General features: G+C 40.2%; 1 long non-coding RNA gene across 1 annotated transcript; it reads left to right on the top strand.

Annotated features, from left to right (window-relative positions):
- Positions 1-254: 254 nt before the first annotated feature.
- Positions 255-8,624, top strand: LOC106591910 (uncharacterized). The gene is made up of 4 exons (XR_001325521.2): positions 255-381; positions 1,267-1,305; positions 2,147-2,157; positions 8,331-8,624. It is a non-coding gene; the product is annotated as an uncharacterized lncRNA (long non-coding RNA).
- Positions 8,625-11,176: the final 2,552 nt, after the last annotated feature.

Genomic DNA, 11,176 nt, shown 5'->3' with positions numbered 1-11,176 from the left:
GTGTCTGTGTGGGTGAGTCTTTGTGTGTGTGTGTGTGTGTGTGTGTGTGTGTGTGTGTGTGTGTGTGTGTGTGTGTGTGTGTGTGTGTGTGTGTGTGTGTGTGTGTGTGTGTGTGTGTGTGTGTGTGTGTGTGTGTGTGTGTGTGCGTGTGTCAGGGACAGGTCTGCCTCCAGAAGAGTCCTTTTTAGGGATGGATGATAAGAGAATACCCTCACCCTATCAGAATGTTCAGGCTGTTATCTCTGGTTATTAATACACACTAAAGGGTCCAACACCTCCTCCCTTCTCTCTCTCTCTCTCTCTCTCTCGCCTATTGTCACGTTTCTGTTGATCAGTGGAAAATACTTTCAACTGAAGTCAGTTCTTCTCTCCATCTGTCAGGTATGTCTGACCACTGTACCTTTCTATAAAGATATACCTTTCTACCTATAGCTGTATATTCATGTATGTAATATAATGTAATATAGAAAACATGTATAGATGTATATTCATGTATGTAATATAATGTAATATAGAAGATGTATAGATGTATATAAATGTATAGATGTATATTAATGTATGTAATATAATGTAATATAGAACATGTATAGATGTATATTAATGTATGTAATATAATGTACTACAGAACATATATGGTAGCATATTAATGTATGTAATATAATGTAATACAGAACATATATGGCTGAATATTAATGTATGTAATATAATGTAATACAGAACATATATGGCAGCATATTAATGTATGTAATATAATGTAATACAGAACATATATGGCTGAATATTAATGCATGTAATTAATGTAATACAGAACATATATGGCTGTATATTAATGTATGTAATTAATGTATGTAATATACACATATATGGCTGTTTATATATGTATATTCATGGGTTTTTATGTCACTTCACCACATAGTTGAATGTTCTATTAGGGTTAGGGTTAGCTAGCTAATGACAACATTGTTTTCTGTCTACAGTGAATCTGGCGACATTATAATGATAACAAAGTTGTTCCAACTAATTATTTGCCTATGTTAGCATATAATTTTATTTCCAAGACACTGTATTGTAATTTGGACAAAATCATCATTAGCACCTTTTTAGAATGAGTGGAGGAACCTGAAAAGTTGGTTCATACCAACGGCGTGATGTGACCGTGAAACCCATGAATAGGTATTGATATATGGTAATAAACTGTATATGTATGTATTGTAATATTTATGGATATTTATATGTGTGTGTGTGTATTTGTTTTCTCTCGACCAGAGCAACCATGTCAGACAATGAAGAGGTTGAAGAGTTTGAGTAAGTCTTTACACATACACATTATATATGTGGCTCAGTTGGTAGAGCATGGTGTTTGGTGTTTGCAATGGTGTTTGCAACGCCAGGGTTGTGGGTTCGATTCCCACGGGAGGCCAGTATGGGGGGGGAAAAAAGTATATGAATTGAAATGTATGCATTCACTACTGTAAGTCGCTCTGGATAAGAGCGTCTGCTAAATGACTAAAATGTAAAAAAAATATGTACAATGGTGTAAAGTCACTAATTAAAAATACTTTGAAGTACTACTTAATCATTTTTTAGGGGTATCTGTACTTTACTCTAGCATTTCGATGCGTAGCAGGACAGGAAAATTGTCAAATTCACACACTTATCAAGAGAACACAAGGTCATCCATACTTTTTCTGATCTGGCGGACGATAAATGCTTTGTTTGTAGATGATGTTTGAGTGTTGGAGTGTGCCCCTGGCTATCTGTACATTAAAATAACAAGACCATCGTGCCGTGTAGCTTGCTAAATATAAGGAAATGTAAATCGTTTATAGCATTTACTTTTACTTTTGATACTTATTTAAATTTGACCAATGACATTTGAGTATATTTAAGTATATTTAAAACCAAATGCTTTTACTCAAGTAGTATTTTATATATATATATCACATTATCAACCAGATATACTAACCTGTATACATGTAGTATCATATTATCAACCAGATATACTAACCTGTATACATGTAGTATCATATTATCAACCATATCCCTACCTATAAAGTCTCACATTTCACTTGCTTTTATATTTTGTTGAATTTCTGTTTCTAATGTCTGTTGTTTTCTGTGATTCTAATTTCCTATTCATCCACAGGGAGCAGAATGGTAAGTTCTCTGTGTGTGTGTGTGTGTGTGTGTGTTTTGTACGTGTTTGTATGTGTGTGTGTGTTTGCATTTGTTTGTGTGTTTGCATGTCTTTGTGTGTGATTGTGTGTGTGTGTGTGTGTGTGTGTGTGTGTGTGTGTGTGTGTGTGTGTGTGTGTGTGTGTGTGTGTGTGTGTGTGTGTGTGTGTGTCAGTGTGTGTGTGTGTGTGTGTGTGTGTGTGTGTGTGTGTGTGTGTGTGTGTGTGATTGTGTGTGTGTGTGTCAAATCAAATCAGATCATATCAAATTGTATTGTATTGGTCCATACACATGGTTAGCAGATGTTATTGGTCCATACACATGGTTAGCAGATGTTATTGGTCACATGGTTAGCAGATGTTATTGATCCATACACATGGTTAGCAGATGTTATTGGTCACATGGTTAGCAGATGTTATTGGTCACATACACATGGTTATCAGATGTTATTGGTCACATGGTTAGCAGATGTTATTGGTCCATACACATGGTTAGCAGATGTTATTGGTCCATACACATGGTTAGCAGATGTTATTGGTCACATGGTTAGCAGATGTTATTGGTCCATACACATGGTTAGCAGATGTTATTGGTCACATGGTTAGCAGATGTTATTGGTCCATACACATGGTTAGCAGATGTTATTGGTCCATACACATGGTTAGCAGATGTTATTGGTCCATACACATGGTTAGCAGATGTTATTGGTCACATGGTTAGCAGATGTTATTGGTCACATACACATGGTTAGCAGATGTTATTGGTCCATACACATGGTTAGCAGATGTTATTGGTCACATGGTTAGCAGATGCTATTGGTCCATACACATGGTTAGCAGATGTTATTGGTCCATACACATGGTCAGCAGATGTTATTGGTCACATGGTTAGCAGATGTTATTGGTCACATACACATGGTTAGCAGATGTTATTGGTCACATACACATGGTTAGCAGATGTTATTGGTCCATACACATGGTTAGCAGATGTTATTGGTCCATACACATGGTTAGCAGATGTTATTGGTCTATACACATGATCAGCAGATGTTATTGGTCCATACACATGGTCAGCAGATGTTATTGGTCACATACACATGGTTAGCAGATGTTATTGGTCACATGGTTAGCAGATGTTATTGGTCACATACACATGGTTAGCAGATGTTATTGGTCCATACACATGGTTAGCAGATGTTATTGGTCACATACACATGGTTAGCAGATGTTATTGGTCCATACACATGGTTAGCAGATGTTATTGGTCACATGGTTAGCAGATGTTATTAGTCCATACACATGGTCAGCAGATGTTATTGGTCCATACACATGGTTAGCAGATGTTATTGGTCCATACACATGGTTAGCAGATGTTATTGGTCACATATACATGGTTAGCAGATGTTAATGCGAGTGTAGCGAAATGCTTGTGCTTCTAGTTCCGACCATGCATTAATATCTAACAAGTAACCTACCAATTCCACAACAACTACCTCATACACACAAATCTAAGTAAAGGATGGAAAAAAATATGTACATATAAATATATGGATGGGCCCTGACTGACCGGCATAGACGAGATGCAATAGATGGGGTAAAATACAGTATATACATATGAGATGAGTAATGCAAGATATGTAAACATCATTATTAAAGTGGCATTGATAAAGTGACGAGTGATCTCTTTGTTAGAGCGGCCAATGATTTCAAGTCTGTATGTAGGCAGCAGCCTCTCTGTCTTAGTGATGGCTGTTTAACAGTCTAATGGCCTTGAGATAGAAGCAATTTTTCAGTCTCTCGGTCCCAGCTTTGATGCACCTGTACTGACCTCGCCTTCTGGATGATAGTGGGGTGAACAGGCAGTGGCTCGGGTGGATGTTGTCCTTGATGATTTTTTTGGCCTTCCTGTGACATCGGGTGCTGTAGGTGTCCTGGAGGGCAGATAGTTTGCCCCCGGTGATGCGTTGTTCAGACCGCACTACCCTCTGGAGAGCCCTGCGGTTGTGGGAGGTGCAGTTGCCGTACCAGGCGGTGATACAGCCGACAGGACGCTCTAAATTGTGCATCTGTAGAAGTTTGTGAGAGTTTTAGGTGACAAGCCACATTTCTTCATCCTCCTAAGGATGAGGAGATGCTGTTGCGCCACACTGTATGAGTGGATCATTTCAGTTTGTCCGTGATGTGTATGCCGAGGAACTTTAAACTTTCTACCTTCTCTTCTGTCCCTTCGATGTGGATTGGGAGGGGGGCACCCACTGTTGTTTCCACGATTATCTCCTTTGTTTTGTTGACGTTGAGTGAGAGGTTGTTTTCCTGACACCACACTTCGATTGCCCTCACCTCCTCCCTATTGGCTGTCTCGTCGTTGTTGGTGATCAAGCCTACTACTGTTGTGTTGTCTGCAAACTTGATGATCGAGTTGGAGGTGTGCATGGCCACGCAGACATGGGTGAACAGGGAGTACAGGAGGGGGCTGAGCACGCACCCTTGTGGGGCCCTTGTGTTGAGGATCAGTGAAGTGGAGATGTTGTTTTCTACCTTCACCACCTGGGGGCGGCCTGTCAGGAAGTCCAGGACCCAATCGCACAGGTAGGGGTTGAGACCAAGGGCTTAATGATGAGCTTGGAGGGTACTATGGTGTTGAATGCTGAGCTATAGTCAAGGAACAGCATTCTTACATAGGTATTCCTCTTGTCCAGATGGGATAGGGCAGTGCACAGTGTGATGATGATTGCATTGTCTGTAGACCTGTTTGACCTGTTGGGGCGGTATACAAATTGGAGTGGGTCTAGGGCAGGGGTGGGCAACTCCAGTCCTCGAGGGCCTGATTGGTGTTACACTTTTTCTCCATCCCAAGCAAACACAGCTGATTGCATTCTAAACTGAGATCATGATTAGGTGATTATTGGAGTCAGGTGTGTTAGCTGGGGCTGGGCAAAACTGTGACACCAATCAGGCCCTTGAGGACTGGAGTTGCCCACCCCTGGTCTAGGGTGACAGGAAAGGTGGAGGTGATATGATCCTTGACTATTCTCTCAAAGCACTTCATGACGACAGAATTGAGTGCAACGGGGCAATAGTCATTCAGTTCTGTTACCTTTTCCTTCTTGGGTACAGGAACAATGGTGTCCATCTTGAAGGATGTGGGGACAGCAGACTGGGATAGGGAGAGATTGAATATGTCCATAAACACACCAGCCAGCTGGTCTGCGCAAGCTCTGAGGATGCGGCTTGGGATGTCGTCTGGGCCAGCAGCCTTGCGAGGGTTAACATGTTTAAATGTTTTACTCACGTCGGCCACGGAGAAGGAAAGGGAGGGGTGCACTCCTTGGTATTGGGCCGCGATGGTGGCACTCTGTTATCCTAAAATCAGCCAAAGAAGGTATTTAGTTTGTCTTGAAGCAAGATGTCGGTGTCCGTGACGTGGCTGGTTTTCTTTTTGTAGTTCATGATTGCCTGTAGACCCTGCCACATATGTTTTGTGTCTGAGCTGTTGAATTGCGACTCCACTTTGTCCCTATACTGACGTTTCGCTTGTTTGATTACCTTGCAGAGGGAATAACTACACTGTTTGTATTCAGCCATATTCCCGGTCATCTTTCCAAGGTTAAATGCGGTGGTTAGCGCTTCAGTTTTGCGTGAATGCCGCCATCTATCCAAGATTTCTGGATAGGGTAGGTTTTAATAGTCACATTGAGAACAACATCTCCTATGCACTTCCTTATAAACTCACTCACCGAATCAGCAAATAAATCTATATTATTCTCTGAGGCTACCCGGAACATGTCCCAGTCCGCGTGATCAAAATAATCTTGAATCGTGGATTCCGATTGGTCAGACCAGCGTTGAATGATCCTAGTCACGGGTACATTCTGTTTGAGTTTCTGCCTATAGGAGTGGAGAAGCAAAGTGGAGTTGTGGTTGGATTTTCCGAATCGAGGGCAGGGGAGGGCCTTGTATGCATCGCAGAAGTTAGAGTAGCTGTCACGTCCTGACCAGTAAAGGGGTTATTTGTTATTATAGTTTGGTCAGGACGTGGCAGGGGGTGTTTGTTTTATGTGGTTCGGGGTTTGTTGGTATATGTGTTTTGTAGAGGGGTGTTTGTTTAGATTAGTCTGGGGTTTTTGGTTAGGTTCTATGTTGTGTATTTCTATGTTAGATCTAGGGTGTTTAGTTCTATGTTTAGTTTATTGGGATTGGGCCTTCAATTGGAGGCAGCTGTTCCTCGTTGCCTCTGATTGAAGGTCCTATGTATAGGGGTGTGTTTGTTATGGGAATTGTGGGAGGTTGTTTGTGCATAGCTGTGTATAGCCTGCATTACTGTTGTCGTCCGTTTTCTTATTTTTGTTTCGTGAGTGTTCTTAATAAAGTTAAAATGAGCACTCAACCCGCTGCGCCGTGGTCCACTTCCTACGACGACCGTTACAGTAGCAGTGATCCAGTGTTTTGCTAGCCCGGGTACTACAATCGATATGCTGATAGAATTTAGATAGGCTGGATGTCAAATTTGCTTTGTTAGAATCCACAGCTACAATACATGTAGTCTCCGGATATATGGTTTCCAGTTTGACTTAGAGTCTAGTGGAGTTCCTTAGGGGCTGTCGTGGTGTCGGCTTGGGGGGGATATTCACCGCTGTGACAATAACCAACGAGAATTCTCTTGGGTGATAATACGGATGGCATTTGATTGTGAGGAATTCTAGGTCCGGTGAACGGAAGGACTTGTGTTCCTGTATGTTGTTACAATTACACCATGAGTCGTTAATCATGAAACATACACCCCTGCCCTTCTTCTTCCCTGAGAGATGTTTATTCCTGTCAGAGCAACACACAAAGAATCCTGGTTGCTGTACCGACTCCGACAGCATGTCCCCAGAGAGTCATGTTTCCATGAAACAGAGTATGTTACAATCCTAGATGTCTCTCTGGAAAGCAACTCTTGCCTTTATTTCGTCTACTTTGTTATCTAGAGACTGGACATTAGCGAGTAAAATACTCGGAAGCGGTGGGTGGTGTGCGTGCCTCCAAAGTCTGACCAGAAGGCCGCTCCATTTACCTCTCCTGTGGCAACGTTGTTTTGAGTCAGCCTCTGAAAACAGTTTGAATGCCTTGCGTGGTTTGAACAAAGGATCCGCTTCGGGAAAGTCGTATTCCTGGTTGTAATGTTGGTAAGTTGACGTTGCTCTGATATCCAATAGTTCTTCCCGGCTGTATGAATTGACACTTCAGATTTTCTGGGCTAACAATGTAAGAAATAACACATAAAAATACTACATAGTTTCCTAAGGACTAGAAGCGAGGCGACCATCTCTGTCGGTGCCATCTTGCTTTGTATGTCTGTGTCTGTATGTGTGCCTCTGTGTGTCTGTGTGTCTGTCTGTGTGTGTGTATGTGTTTTGTTGTATTCGTTTCACCTCTGGAACAGACAAGACAAAGAGAAATATTAAATAATATATTGTTTTGTCACATGAACTGAAATTAGTCAAAAATGATAGAACTTGATAGAACAGGTCATGGTAGAGCTATTTGTAAATGTTGATTGCAGTGGGCTTAATCAGGAGCACACAGGGGGTTTCTTGGTTCTCTTAAACAAATCTACTTTGAAACAAAAGTAACACCTCACACACATGGCTATGGGCTTAAAAAAAGAAAACATCCATACAATGTCAAACATAGAGTTGAAATTTAATCAATTTGGAGTTTGCATCCCAGTATTTCACTTTCTATACATCACAGAAGACTGAAATACAACAAAACCGTTTGACATTAAACACAGGAATTTCAGATAATTATGAAATTATGAACATTATTAACATTCCACCAATGAGGCCGCTCTGGTCATTCAACTGCAGGAAAGGGGTATGGACAATATGGTTTCAAATGTGATCGGTCCTACTTCTCTACTGATTTTCTACTGATTTTACATTTTAGTCATTTTATACATTTTGATGCTCTTCTTATCCCCTTCTCCCTACAAGTGTGCACTCGTTCACTCCTACTCAAGGATTTAAAAGCTTTGGAATGGTGAAGTCGTAGTTTCTACCATAACTTTACACCAATCCAATGTCTTGAAGTGAACAAGTGCACACCTTAGGGAGAAGGGGAGGAGATAGGCTTTTCTGCCTGTCTATCACTCTCTCACTTTATGTGTCCTAGAGGACGAACAGGAAGAAGAGGAGCCAGCCATAGAGGAGGAAGAGGAGACCAATGAGGAGCCAGGTCAGAAGTCAAGTGAGAGGGGCTTATGAAAGAGAGCGTAGCACTACTAGTATCTAAAAATAGAACATTAACCTACGTCAGTAGAAAAATAACATAACCCTACCAGACCCTACCTCAGAAGAAAATATAACATAACCCTACCAGACCCTACCTCAGTAGAAAATACAGCAAAACCCTATTAGACCCTACCTCAGTATAATATATATATAACCCTACTAGACCCTACCTCAGTATAATATATATAACATAACCCTACTAGACCCCACCTCAGTATAATATATATAATATAACCCTACTAGACCCCACCTCAGTATAATATATATAATATAACCCTATTAGACCCTACCTCAGTATAATATATATAATATAACCCTACCGGACCCTACCTCAGTATAATATATATAATATAACCCTACTAGACCCTACCTCAGTATAATATATATAATATAACCCTACTAGACCCTACCTCAGTATAATATATATATTATAACCCTACTAGACCCTACCTCAGTATAATATATATATAATATAACCCTACTAGACCCCACCTCAGTATAATATATATAATATAACCCTACTAGACCCTACCTCAGTATAATATATATAATATAACCCTACCAGACCCTACCTCAGTATAATATATATAATATAACCCTACCAGACCCTACCTCAGTATAATATATATAATATAACCCTATTAGACCCTACCTCAGTATAATATATATAATATAACCCTACCAGACCCTACCTCAGCATAATATATATAATATAACCCTATTAGACCCCACCTCAGTATAATATATATATATAATATAACCCTATTAGACCCTACCTCAGTATAATATATATATATAACATAACCCTACTAGACCCTACCTCAGTATAATATATATATAATATAACCCTACTAGACCCTATCTCAGTATAATATATATAATATAACCCTACTAGACCCTACCTCAGTATAATATATATATATAATATAACCCTACTAGACCCTACCTCAGTATAATATATATAATATAACCCTACCAGACCCCACCTCAGTATAATATATATAATATAACCCTACTAGACCCCACCTCAGTATAATATATATATAACATAACCCTACTAGACCCCACCTCAGTAGAATATGCAGTGCATTCTGAAAGTATTCCAACCCTTTGACTTTTTCCACATTGTCACGTCCTGACCCTAGTAAGATGTCATTTTCATTAGTAGAGTAGGGCAGGGCGTGACAGGTGGTGTTTTTTGGTTGTTCTATGTTTTATATTTCTATGTTTTAGTTCTAGTTGTTCTATTTCTATGTTGGGATTGTTTGGGGTTGATCTCTAATTGGAGGCAGCTGATCCTCATTGCCTCTGATTAGAGATCATATTTAAGTAGGGGTTTTTCTCTTCCTGTTTTGTGGGTGATTATATTTTTTGAGTAGTGTGTTTTCCTCTCTGTGGCACGGTGTGTTGTTTTGTCTGTAAGTTTATCTTTATTATTGCATTAAGTTTCACTAACTAATAAATATGTGGAACGAAACCGACGCTGCATTTTGGTCCGCTCCTTCAAACAGCCGTGACACATTTCGTAGTCTTTTTCTAAAATTGATTAAATATGTATTTTTTGTTATCAATCTACACACAGTACCTCATAATTAGAAAGCATAAACAGGTTTTTAGAAATGTTTGCAAAATGATAAAAATTGAATACAGAAATACCTTATTTACATTAGTATTCAGACCCTTTGCTATAAGTCTAAAACTTGAGCTCAGGTGCATCCTGTTTCCATTGATCATTCTTGAGCTGTTTCTACAACTTGATTTGAGTCCACCTGTGGTAAATTCAATTGATTAGACATGATTTGGAAAGGCACACACCTGTCTATATAAGGTCCCACAGTTGACAGTGCATGTCAGAGCAAAAACCAAGCCATGAGGTTGAAGAAATTGTCAGTAGAGCTCTGAGCAGGATCGTGTCGAGAAACAGATCTGGGATGGAGTACAAAAACATTTATGTAGAATTGAAGGTCCCCAAGAACACAGTCGCCTCCATCATTCTCCATCAGCACTCTACTCAGCAAACTGGATGTAGTCTATCACAGTGCCCTCCGTTTTATCACCAAAGCCCCATATACTACCCACCACTGCGACCTGTATGCTTTCGTTGGCTGGTCCTCACTACATATCCATCGCCAAACCCACTGCCTCCAGGTCATCTATAAGTCTTTTTTTAGGTAAAGCCCCGCCTTATCTCAGCTCACTGGTCACCATAGCAACACCTATCCGTAGCACGCGCTCCAGCAGGTAAATTGCACTTGTCATCCCCAAAGCCAACACTTCCTTTGGCTGCCTTTCCTTCCAGTTCTCTGCTGCCAATGACTGGAACGAATTGCAAAAATCTCTGAAGCTGGAGTCTTATATCTCCCTCTCAAACTTTAAGCATCAGCTGTCAGAGCAGCTTACCGATCACTGTACCTGTACACAGCCAATCTGTAAATAGCCCATCCAACTACCTCATCGCCATTTTATTACTTACCCTCTTGCTATTTTGCACCCCAGTATCTCTACTTGCACATCATCATCTGCACATCTATCACTCCAGTGTTAATGATAAATTGTAATTATTTTCGCCTCTAGGGCCTATTTATTGCCTACCTCCATACTCTTCTACATTTGCACACACTGTACATAGATCTTTCTATTTTTCTTTTATTTTGTGTTATTGACTGTACGTTTGTTTATGTGGTACTCTGTGTTGTTGTTTTTGTCGCACTGCTTTATCTTGGCCAG

This window comes from Salmo salar, chromosome ssa13 (genome assembly GCF_905237065.1).
Source record: "Salmo salar chromosome ssa13, Ssal_v3.1, whole genome shotgun sequence".
NCBI lineage: Eukaryota > Metazoa > Chordata > Actinopteri > Salmoniformes > Salmonidae > Salmo > Salmo salar.
The sequence above is the reverse complement of the archived record's forward strand: the minus strand, read 5'-3'. Positions and strand labels throughout refer to the sequence as shown.